Below are 10488 nucleotides of genomic sequence, written 5' to 3' on the forward strand. Positions count from 1 at the left end.
CAGATCTACAATATCACCAGGACACTTCAATATCCCACTTTCAATAATGGATACAACAATCAGATGAAAGATCCATAAGGAAATAGAAGACTGGAACCAAACTGCAGAGCGATTGGACATAACAGATGTATATCGTACACTCCAGCAAGCAATAGCAGAATACTCATTTCTCTCAAGTGTGCATGGAATAGTCTCCAGGATAGACCATATATTAGGCCACAAAAAAGTCTCATAAATTTAAAAAGATTGAAATCAGGCAGAAGATTGAAATTATGCAAAGTGTATTTCCCAATCACAGTGGAATGAAATTAGAAGTCAATAGCAGAAGTAAAACTGAAAAATCCAGAAGTGTGTGGAAATAAACAACTCTTAACCAACGGTTCAAAAAAGAAATCACATTGGAAATAAGAAAATATCTTAAGACAGTGGAAAATGCAAACACAGCTCCTCAGTTCCTGTGGAACGTGGTGAAGGCAGTGGGAGAAGGGAAATTCACAGCTTTGAATGCTTGCATTAAAAAGGAAGAAAGATCTCAAGTCAACAGCTTAAATTTATACCTAAAGGAACTATAAAAAGAATAGCAAACTTGGGGCTGGCCCCGTGGCCGAGTGGTTAAGTTCACGCGCTCCGCTGCAGGCGGCCCAGTGTTTCGTTGGTTCGAATCCTGGGCGCGGACATGGCACTGCTCATCAAACCACGCTGAGGCAGCGTCCCACATGGCACAACTAGAAGGACCCACAACGAAGAATGTACAACTATGTACCGGGGGGCTTTGGGGAGAAAAAGGGAAAAAAATAAAATCTTAAAAAAAAAAAAAGAATAACAAACTAAACTCAGATCTATCAATAGAAGGAAATAATAGAGATTAGAACAGAGATGAACAAGTGAGGGAATAGAAAAATAGAGAGAAAATTAACAAAACTGAGCGTTCATTCCTCAAAAAGATCAACAAAACTGGCAAACCTTTACGTAGATTAAATTAAAACCAAAAAGGCTCAAATAAAATCAGAAATGAAAGAGGGGTCATTATAAACAATCTTATAGAAATAAAAGACTACAAGAGAGTACTATGAAAAATTGTATACCAACAAATTAGATAACCCAGATGAAATGGAAAAAAATTATAGAAACACACAACCTTCCAAGACTGAATCATAAAGAATAGAAAACCCGAATACACCTATAACTTTTAAGGAGACTGAATCAGCGATCAAAAATGTCTCAACAAAGGAAAGCCCTGGACCAGATGGATCAATGGTGAATTCTACCATGCATTTAAAGAATTAACACCAATCCTCCTCAAACTCTGAAAAAGAATTGAAGAGAGAACACTTCCAAGCTCATTCTATGTAGCCAGAATTACCGTCATACCAAAGACAACATGAGAAAGTAAATCTACAGACCAATATCTCTCATGAATATCGATGCAAAAATCCTTAACAAAATACTGGATAACAGAATTCAACAGCACATTAAAAGGAAGCACCACGACCAAGTGAGATTTATTCCTGGAATGCAAGAATGATTCAAAATATGAACATCGATTGATGCAATACTCCACGTTAACAGGATGAAGGAAAAAAACCCACATGACCATCTCAATTGATGCAGAAAAAGGATTTGACAAAATTCAACACCTTTTCACAAGAACAGTACTCAAAAACTAGGAATAGAGGGAAACTATCTCTACCTAAGAAAGGCCACATATGAACGGCCCACTGCTAACATCATAGGAAACAGTGAAAGAAAGCTTTTCCTCAAAGATCAGGAATAAGACAAGGATGCCCACTTTAGCTATTTCTATTCAACATAGAACTGGAAGTCGTAGCCAGACCAATTAGGCAAGAAAAAGAAATGAAAGGCATTCAAATTGGAAAGGAAGGAGTAAAATTATCTCCATTCTCAGATGACATTGTCATATATATACGAAACTCTAATGATCACACATATACCTATTAGAGCTAATAAATGAATTAAGTAAAGTTGCCGTACACAAAATCAAGACACAAAAATCAGCTGCATTCCTACATACTAACAATGAACAATCTGAAAAGAAAATTAAGAAAATTCCGTTTACAATAGCATAAAAAAGAATAAAATTCTTATGAATATACTTCACTACAGAGGCGAAAGACTTGTACACTGAAAACTGTAAAACTTGGCTGAAAGAAATTAAAGACACTAATAAATGGAGAGACATCCTGTGTTCGACTTAATAGATTTATTATTGTATTGCTAGACTTAATATTGCTAAGATGTCAATAACACCCAAAGTGATCTGCAGACTCAGTGCAGTCTCAATGGTGGTTTTTGCAGAAATAGAAAAATTCACACTGAGCAGCTCGCAGTTCATGAGTTACAGCTCAAGTGTTCCTAGCTGGCACCATTCCCCCAAGTTCCTGACCACCGGATTCTGCTCTGGAAAGTTGTGAGTGTCTGCATTTCCCTGCAGGCCTCTCAGATTTGCGGGAGTGATTTCCTCTCCAAGCTCACTTCTCTTCCGGATCTACAAGAGTTGTTTTAATTTGTTCAGCTTCTTCATTGTTTTTAGGACCGAGTGGTGACTTCCAAGCTTCCCCCATACCAGGAAAGTAACCGGAAGCCTATTTAAAACCTTTTAACAAAGAAAACTCCAGGCCCAGGTGGCTTACTGGTGAATTCCACAAATATTTATCAAAGAGATAACATCAATATTACATGTGTTCTTTCAGAAAATATGGGAGGAGAGAACACTTCTTAACTGTTTTATGAGGCCAGCATAAACCTGATTTAAAGAAAAACCTGACAAAGACGTCATACACACACAAAGAAAAAAAACTGGTCGATATCCCTCCTAAATATCAATGCAAAAATCTTTAGTAAAACAATACCTAATTGAATTGAAAAAATTTGAAGAAATCAATATCGAATGACCAAGTGAGAAGAATTTCAGGAATACACACTAGATTATATCTGAAATTAATCCATGTTTTTCAGTACATTAACAATGTAAAGGAAAAAAATATGAACATCTTAATAGATGTAGAAAAGACATTTGACAACATTTAACACCCTTTCATGATCAAAGCTCCCGTTGTATTGGGCACAGACAGGAATTTCCATCATCTGCTAAAGGGTATATATAAAAAAGCTCCAACTAACATCACTGAAAATGGTAAAATACTGAATGTTTTCCCATGAATTCTGGGAAGAATTCCAAGTGTGCTAGCTCATCACATCTATTCACCATCGTCCTAAAGGTCCTAGCCAGTGCAGTAGACAGGGAAGAGACACAAGGATTGGAAAGAAAGAGATAAACTGTTTTCATTTGGAGAGAACAGCTACTAGACCCAGTCAGTGAATCCAAGAGGTCACAGGATACACTGTCAACGTACAAGCATCAATCACCGTTTTCCACTGCTGTTCTTAGTGGCATGGAGTTGATTCTCACTCCTAGTAACCGGTGCACAGCAGAGTGGAACCCTGAGCAGGGCTTTTGCACCATCTACTTACCTCTGGCACTCTGTCAGATAATGCTCCACTGTTCACTGCTGTTCACAGGATCTTCATGGCCAGTTTTTTCAAAAGTGGGTGGTCAGGTCCTTCTTCCTAGTCCGTCTTAGTCTGGACGCTCCACTGAAAGGTGTCCACCGTAGGTGATCCTGCTGGTGTTTGAATTCCCAGTGACACAGCTGCCGTAGTATGACAACCAACAGACAGGTGGTGTGGTTCCCTGACTGGGAAACAAACCTTAGCGGGGTGGCCAGAGCACCAAATCTTAGCCACTAGACCACCAGGCCTGGCCAGTTCTATATATAGCAGAAAACTGTTGGGAAGGCCAATTTTAAGATTCTGTTTAAAAGAACATCAAAAACCATAACACATAAAGTGTAGAAGTTTGATTTAAAATAGTGTCAAAAGCAAAATTGTAATCATGCACACCTTTAGAGAGAAAACTACAAAGCATTGCGGAAAGAAGTTAATGAAGACCTAAATTAGTAGAAATTCATCGATTGGAAAACTCCATATTGTCAATTTTACCCAAATTGATGTGTAAATTCAATGCATCCTATAAATTCCCAACCCTCCCAGGTTTTTCTGTAGAAATTGGCAAGCTGATTCTAAAATTAATATGAAAACACAAAGGTTCTAGAATACCCACAACAACACTAAAAGAAAGAACACAATTAGATGACTCACCCCATCTGACTTCAGGACATAGTGTAAAGCAACATTAATTAGAACAGTGTGGTACTGTCAGAATTTTGGAAAATTAAATCAATGGAACAGAATAGACAGCTGCAAAATGGACCCAGACCTGTATGTTTTCCTGATGTTTAGCCAAGGTGTCAAAACAATTCAATGGGGAAAGAAAATTATTTTCAGTGAAAGATGATGGAACAATGGATATATCAATTTGGGAGAAAAGGAATATCATCTCCTCCATCAGACTATACTCAAAAATTGATTTGAGATGGGTCATTACCTACCTACAAAACCCAAACCAGAATGAAGATTCTTGAGGAAAGCTTAGGAGACAATATTTGCAACTTGAGATTAGGCCAAGTATTTGTATTCTTCTTCTTCTTCTTCTTCTTTTTTTTTTTGCTGAGGAAGATTCACCCTGAAGTAACATCGATGCCAATCTTCCTCTATTTTGTATGTGGGCTGCCGCCTCACATGCAGTAAAAGTGACAGAGGGAGAGAGGGAGAGAGAGAGAGACAGAGAATATTTATACATATGTTCAAAGAATTGAACCAAGACAAAATATTAATAGCTACTATGTCTAGTTGAGGGGATCATGTGCAGTTTCTGCACTCATAAAAACTTTCCTTGCCCAATTTTCTGATAAACATATTTTATTTTACAATAATAGAAAAAAATACTGAGGAGATTTTCAGGTGTATGTTACTTGGTTAGTCCCAAAGGGCAAGGGACAAACACAAAAACAGAACAATAAGTTTAGAGCAGGAAGAAAGGTCCCACTTCTATTTGCTTTTGGTGGCTGGGGTGAAGGAAATATGAGAGGGATCCTGGGAGGATGAGAGTCCAGAAACCACTCATGCCCGTCCCTGCTTTGTCCCCACAGGGCCCAGCTGCTTCAGCCGTGATCATCCAGCAGAAGAGAGTTCACCAACAGTTAGCGGCCCCACAGATGTCCACCAAGTGTCCAGCAGGTACTTTCCAAGACTGATCTCTAACGCTTTACCCAGCCTGCCTCCACGCCCTTCCCGTCTTCTATTCCTGCACTTCCTGGGTCTTCATTCCCCAGGTGTTTACTGGATGTCCTCTGTGTGCCAGGCACCGTGCCAGTGGAGGGCAAGAGGGCCCTGCCCTTGGAGCCCGCCTTCTGGGATGGTCCCCAGAGGACGAACGTGACAGTCAGAGAGGCGTGCTAGGAACCGTGAGGATAACTGAGTGATGGGTGGGACAGAGGCGGGGCTGGTGAGGCCTCCCAGGGATGTGACTTTCGTTCAGAGAGCCAGGTAGGTGCTCCTGAGAGGCCCCCAGGACACCAAGAGGAAACTGTCGCCCCTGGGCGGGGCTTGTTTGAGTGAAGCTAGGGGGCAGCTGGGGTGAGCGGAGGGTGAAGAGGTGAGAGGGACAGCTGGGGCAGACCACACAGGGAGCACGGGATTCATTTTGTGAGCGAGGGACATCTTGGAAACGTTACAGGCAGAGGACTGCTGGGATCGGATTTGTGTTTCAAGCGCACACCCTTGAACTGAAAGGGGACGAGACTAGGACAGGTGGAGGGCCTTCCAGGCATGACTGAAGCACACCCCTCGGTTTTCTCCTGGTGTGGTGTGTGTGTTCCATGTGGCCCTGTGAGCACGGGGAAAGGCGCAGGAGCCACGTGTGGCAGGTGGTTGGCTGGGGGTTTGCCTCTTGCATGTCTGCTTCTTTGTCTACTTGGGTGAGTTGGGAACTGATCTCCTGCACAGGGGCATCCAGAGCTGGCAAGAGTAGCACTCAGGGTGCTTAAGATCCCTTTAAGAGTTTGCGTTTCCTTTCTGTTACTGAGTGCATCATAGGAAAGTCTTCTGTGCCCTTCCGTTAGGGCGAGCCCACATTCCACAGCGGGCTCCTCAAGGTGTCAGGATGTGGAGAGGGAGGAGCCAGGCCAGACAAGCACACGAAGGAACTGTCAAAGCAGGAGAGCTTCAGGCACTGTTGCTGTGGTCCATGGGTAAAGATGGGGGGGCTTGAGCAGGATAGTGAGCTGTAGGCTGTAGAGCTGTAGGCAGAACAGGAAAGACTTGGGACACGGTCAGCGTGAGTGATTAGCACTTGCAGATGGATTATGTTATGGGGAGTGAGGACAAGAGAGGCTCCACTCTGAACTGCTGGGGTGAATTGAGCCTCTGAGGACATGGTGTCTGCAGGGCTAGTGGTACACATCTGGGGACATCAGCACATAGGTGGTACTTGACCCTGAGTCCTGAGTGGGTCCCCAAGGGAGAGACGGCAGATACTGAAGAGGAGAGAGGGCACAATTGATCCCAGAGGACTGGGACATGCAGAGGTCAGCTGGGGATATGGGTCAGCAAAGGAGCTGGGAAGGAATGGCCAGGAGACAGAAGGGAGAACACAGGTCCTGGAAGTGGAGAGAGTCCCATCCAAAGGTTATGGCCGCTTAGCGAATGCCTGGGACCCGAGACAGGGAATCTCCCCCAAATTTGCATTTCTCATACTCTGAATGAGGATGAAGATCTATTCAAGAGTTACAGATCATTTGTGCTTTACTTTCTGTGAGCATCTCTTCAGTTTCTCTATTAAGGTATTGGTTTTTTATGATTGAATCATAAGAATTATCGATCAGGGAAATTATGCTTTTGTGTGATTCGTGTTGTAAGTATTTTCTTCTAGTTTTTTTTTATCTTTGTCATGATATCTGCCATGAAGATTTTTCTTCTTAACATTTTTATGTGCTAGTTGACTTTATCCAATTTTGATAGTTTCTTGTCGTACTGAAATTGTCCTTTTGCTGTACAAACATGTAAGAAGAATTTCTCATATTTATTTGCCGGGGTTTGTGGTTTCCTATTTTACAGTTAAGTCATTGGTCCGTCTCACTTTATTTTCTTAAAAGCAGAGAGTAAGGAGGATGCTCTTTTCTTTAAACTCATCATTGATGTTGGCGGGTTTTTTTGACATACAAAATGCTGTAGAGCATTAACGTATACAACTTGAGTTTGGAATAAGTATGTGCCTGTGAAACCATCACCATAATCTATGCCATAAACCTGTCTATCATCTCTAAAAATTCCCTCCCATTTTAGTTTATTATTATTAATTTATGATAAGAACACTTACCATAAGATCTACCTTCTTATCAAATTCTTAAGTTCACAGTACGGTGTTGTTAGCTATAGGCACTCTGCTGTACGGTAGATCTCTAGGACTTATTCAACTCCTATAACTGAAACTATGTACCCTTTGCTAGCACCTCCCCAGCTCTCCTCCCGCCAGCTCCTGGAAATCACCGTTGTGCCACCTGCTGCTATGAGTCTGGCTGTTTGGATTCTTCACATAAGTGGTATTATGTAGTGTCTGTTCTTCTGTGTCTGACATTTCACTTAGCACAATGTCCTCCAGATTCATTCATGTCACAAATGGCAGGATTTCCTTATTTTTTAAGGCTGAATGATATTCCACTGTATGTATACACCACATTTTCTTTATCCATTCATCAATCAGCAGGCGTTTAGGTGGGTTCCACATCTTGGCTATTGTGCATAATGCTGCAATGAACACGGGAGTGCAGACGTCATTTTAAGATCCTGATTTCAATCCTTTTTGATATATATCCAGAAGTGGGATTGCTGGATCATACAGTAGTTCTATTTTTAGTTCTTTAAGGAATCTCCATACTGTTTTCCATAGTGGCTGCACCAATTTACATTCCCACCAACAGTGCACAAGAATTCCCTTTGCTTCACATCCGCATTAGCATTTATTATCTTCTGTTTTTTTAATAACAGCCATTTAACAGGTGTGAGGTGTTATCTCCTTGTGGTTTTGGTTTGCATTTCCCTGGTGATTAGTGATGTTGAATATCTTTTCATATATCTGTTGGACATTTGTATGTGTTCTTTAGAGAATTGTCTATTCAGGTCCTTTGCCCATTTTTAAATCAGGTTATTTGTTTTTTAGCTATTGAGTTGTAGGAATTCCTTATATATTTTGAATATTAACCCTTTATCAGATAAATGGTTTGCAAATCTTTTCTCCCATTCTGTAGGTTGTTTTTTCATTTTCTTGATTGTTTCCTTTCCTGCAGAAGCTTTTTTAGTTTGACGTAATCTGATTTGTCTATTTTTGCTTTTGTTGCCTGTGCTTTTAGTGTCATATCCAAGAAATCATTGCCAAGGCCAATGTCCAGAATTTTTTCTCCTCTGTTTTCTTTTAGGAATGTTACAGTTTCAGGTCTTACATTTAAGTCTTTAACCCATTTTGGGTCGATTTTTGTGTACGATGTGAGATAATGGTCCATTTTCATTCTTTTGCGTATGGATATCCAACATTCCCAACATCATTTGTTGAAGAGACTATCCATTCCTCATTATGCCTTCTTGACATTCCTGTCAAAGATCAATTGACTGTATATGTTTGGGTTTCTTTTTGGGCTCTCTATTCTGTTCCATTTGTCTATGTGTCTGTTTTTACACCAGTACCATGCTGTTTTGATTACTATAGCTTTGTAATATATTTTAAGATCAGGAAATGTGAGGCTTCTAGTTTTGTTCTTCTTGCTCAAAATTGCGTTAGCTATTCAGAGTCTTATGTGGTTCCTTATGAATTATAGGAATTTTTTTCTGTTTCTATAAAAAATACCATTGGAATTTTAATAGGGATTGTATTGAACCTGTGGATCACTTTGGATAGTAAGGACACGTTAATAACATTAAGCCTTCCATTCCGTGACCATGGGATGTCTTTCCATTTGTTTGTGTCTGTTTTAATTTCTTTTATAAGTGGTTTATAGTTTTCTGTGTACAAGTCTTTCACCTCCTTGGTTAAGTTTATTTCTAAGTATTTTATTCTTTTTGGTGCTAGTTTAAATGAGATTTTGTTCTTAATTTTCCTTTTGGATAGTTCATTGTTGACATGTAGAAACACAACCAATTTTGTACATAGACTTTGTATCCTGCAATTTTCTTGAATTTTTCTATCAGTTCTAACAGATGTGAAGTCTTTATAGTTTTCTACTTATAAGATCATGTCATTTGCAAATGGAGGCAATTTTACTTTTTCCTTTCTGCTTTGGATGTTATTTCTTTTTCTTACCTAATTGCTCTGACTAAGACTTCCAGTACTATGTTGAATAGAAGTGGCAAGAGTGGGCATCTTTACCTTGTTCTAGATTTTAGGGGAAAAGCTCTTAACTTTTTACCATTGAATGTGAGGTTATCTGTGGGCTTCTTGTATATGGTCTTTATTGTGTTAAGGTACATTCCTTCTATATCTAATTGTTGAGACTTTTCATCATGAAAGGGTGTTGAATTTTCTCAAATACTTTTTGTATATCTATTGAGATGATCATATGATTGTTATCCTTCATTCTGTTAATGTGGTGTAGCACATTGATTGATTTGCCAGCGCTGAACCATCCATACATCCCAGGGACAAATCTCACTTGTTTATGGTGTATGATCCTTTTAATGAGCTGTTGACCTTGGTTTGCTGATATTTTGTTGAGGATTTTTGCATCCATCTTCATCAGGGATATTGGCCTATAGTTTACTTTCTGGTTGTGTCTTTGTCTGGCTTTGGTATTAGGGTGGGGCTGGCCTCAAATAAAGAGTTTGGAAATACTCCCTCTTCTTCTGTTTCTTTTTGGAAGAGTTTAAGAAGGATTGGTATTAATTCTTCTTTAAATATCTGGTAGACTTCACTGTGAAGCCATCTGGCCTTGGGTTTTATTTGTTGGAAAGTTTTTGATTACTGACTCAGTCTCCTTGTTTGTTATTGATCTGTTCAGGCTTTCTGTTTCTTTTGAGAGTCTTGGTAGATTTTATGCTTCTGGAATTTATTCGTTTCTTCTAGGTTATCCAATTTGTTGTCACATAATTTTTCATAATAGTCTGTTGTGATCTTTTTTATTTCTGTTGCTTCAGTTATAATGTATCCTCTTCCATTTCTGATTTTATGAGTCCTCTCTTTTTTCTTAATTAGTTTAGCTAAGGTTTTGTTGATTTTTGTTTATATTTTCAAAAAACCAATTCTTTGGTTTTTTCCTATTACTTTTCTATTTTATTTATTTTCTGATATTTATTTTTTCCTTGCTTCTGTGAACTTTGGGCTTAGTTTGTTCTTCTCTTTCTAGTTCCTTGAGGTGTAATGTTAGGTCACATATGAGATAGTTGAGATTCTTTTTTTTTTTTTGAGGAAGATTAGCCCTGAGCTAACTACTGCCAGTCCTCCTCTTTTTGCTGAGGAAGCCTGGCCCTGAGCTAACATCCTTGCCCATCTTCCTCTACTTTATATGTGGGACGCCTACCACA

Source organism: Equus caballus, chromosome 2 (genome assembly GCF_041296265.1).
Source record: "Equus caballus isolate H_3958 breed thoroughbred chromosome 2, TB-T2T, whole genome shotgun sequence".
In the NCBI taxonomy this organism is placed as follows: domain Eukaryota; kingdom Metazoa; phylum Chordata; class Mammalia; order Perissodactyla; family Equidae; genus Equus; species Equus caballus.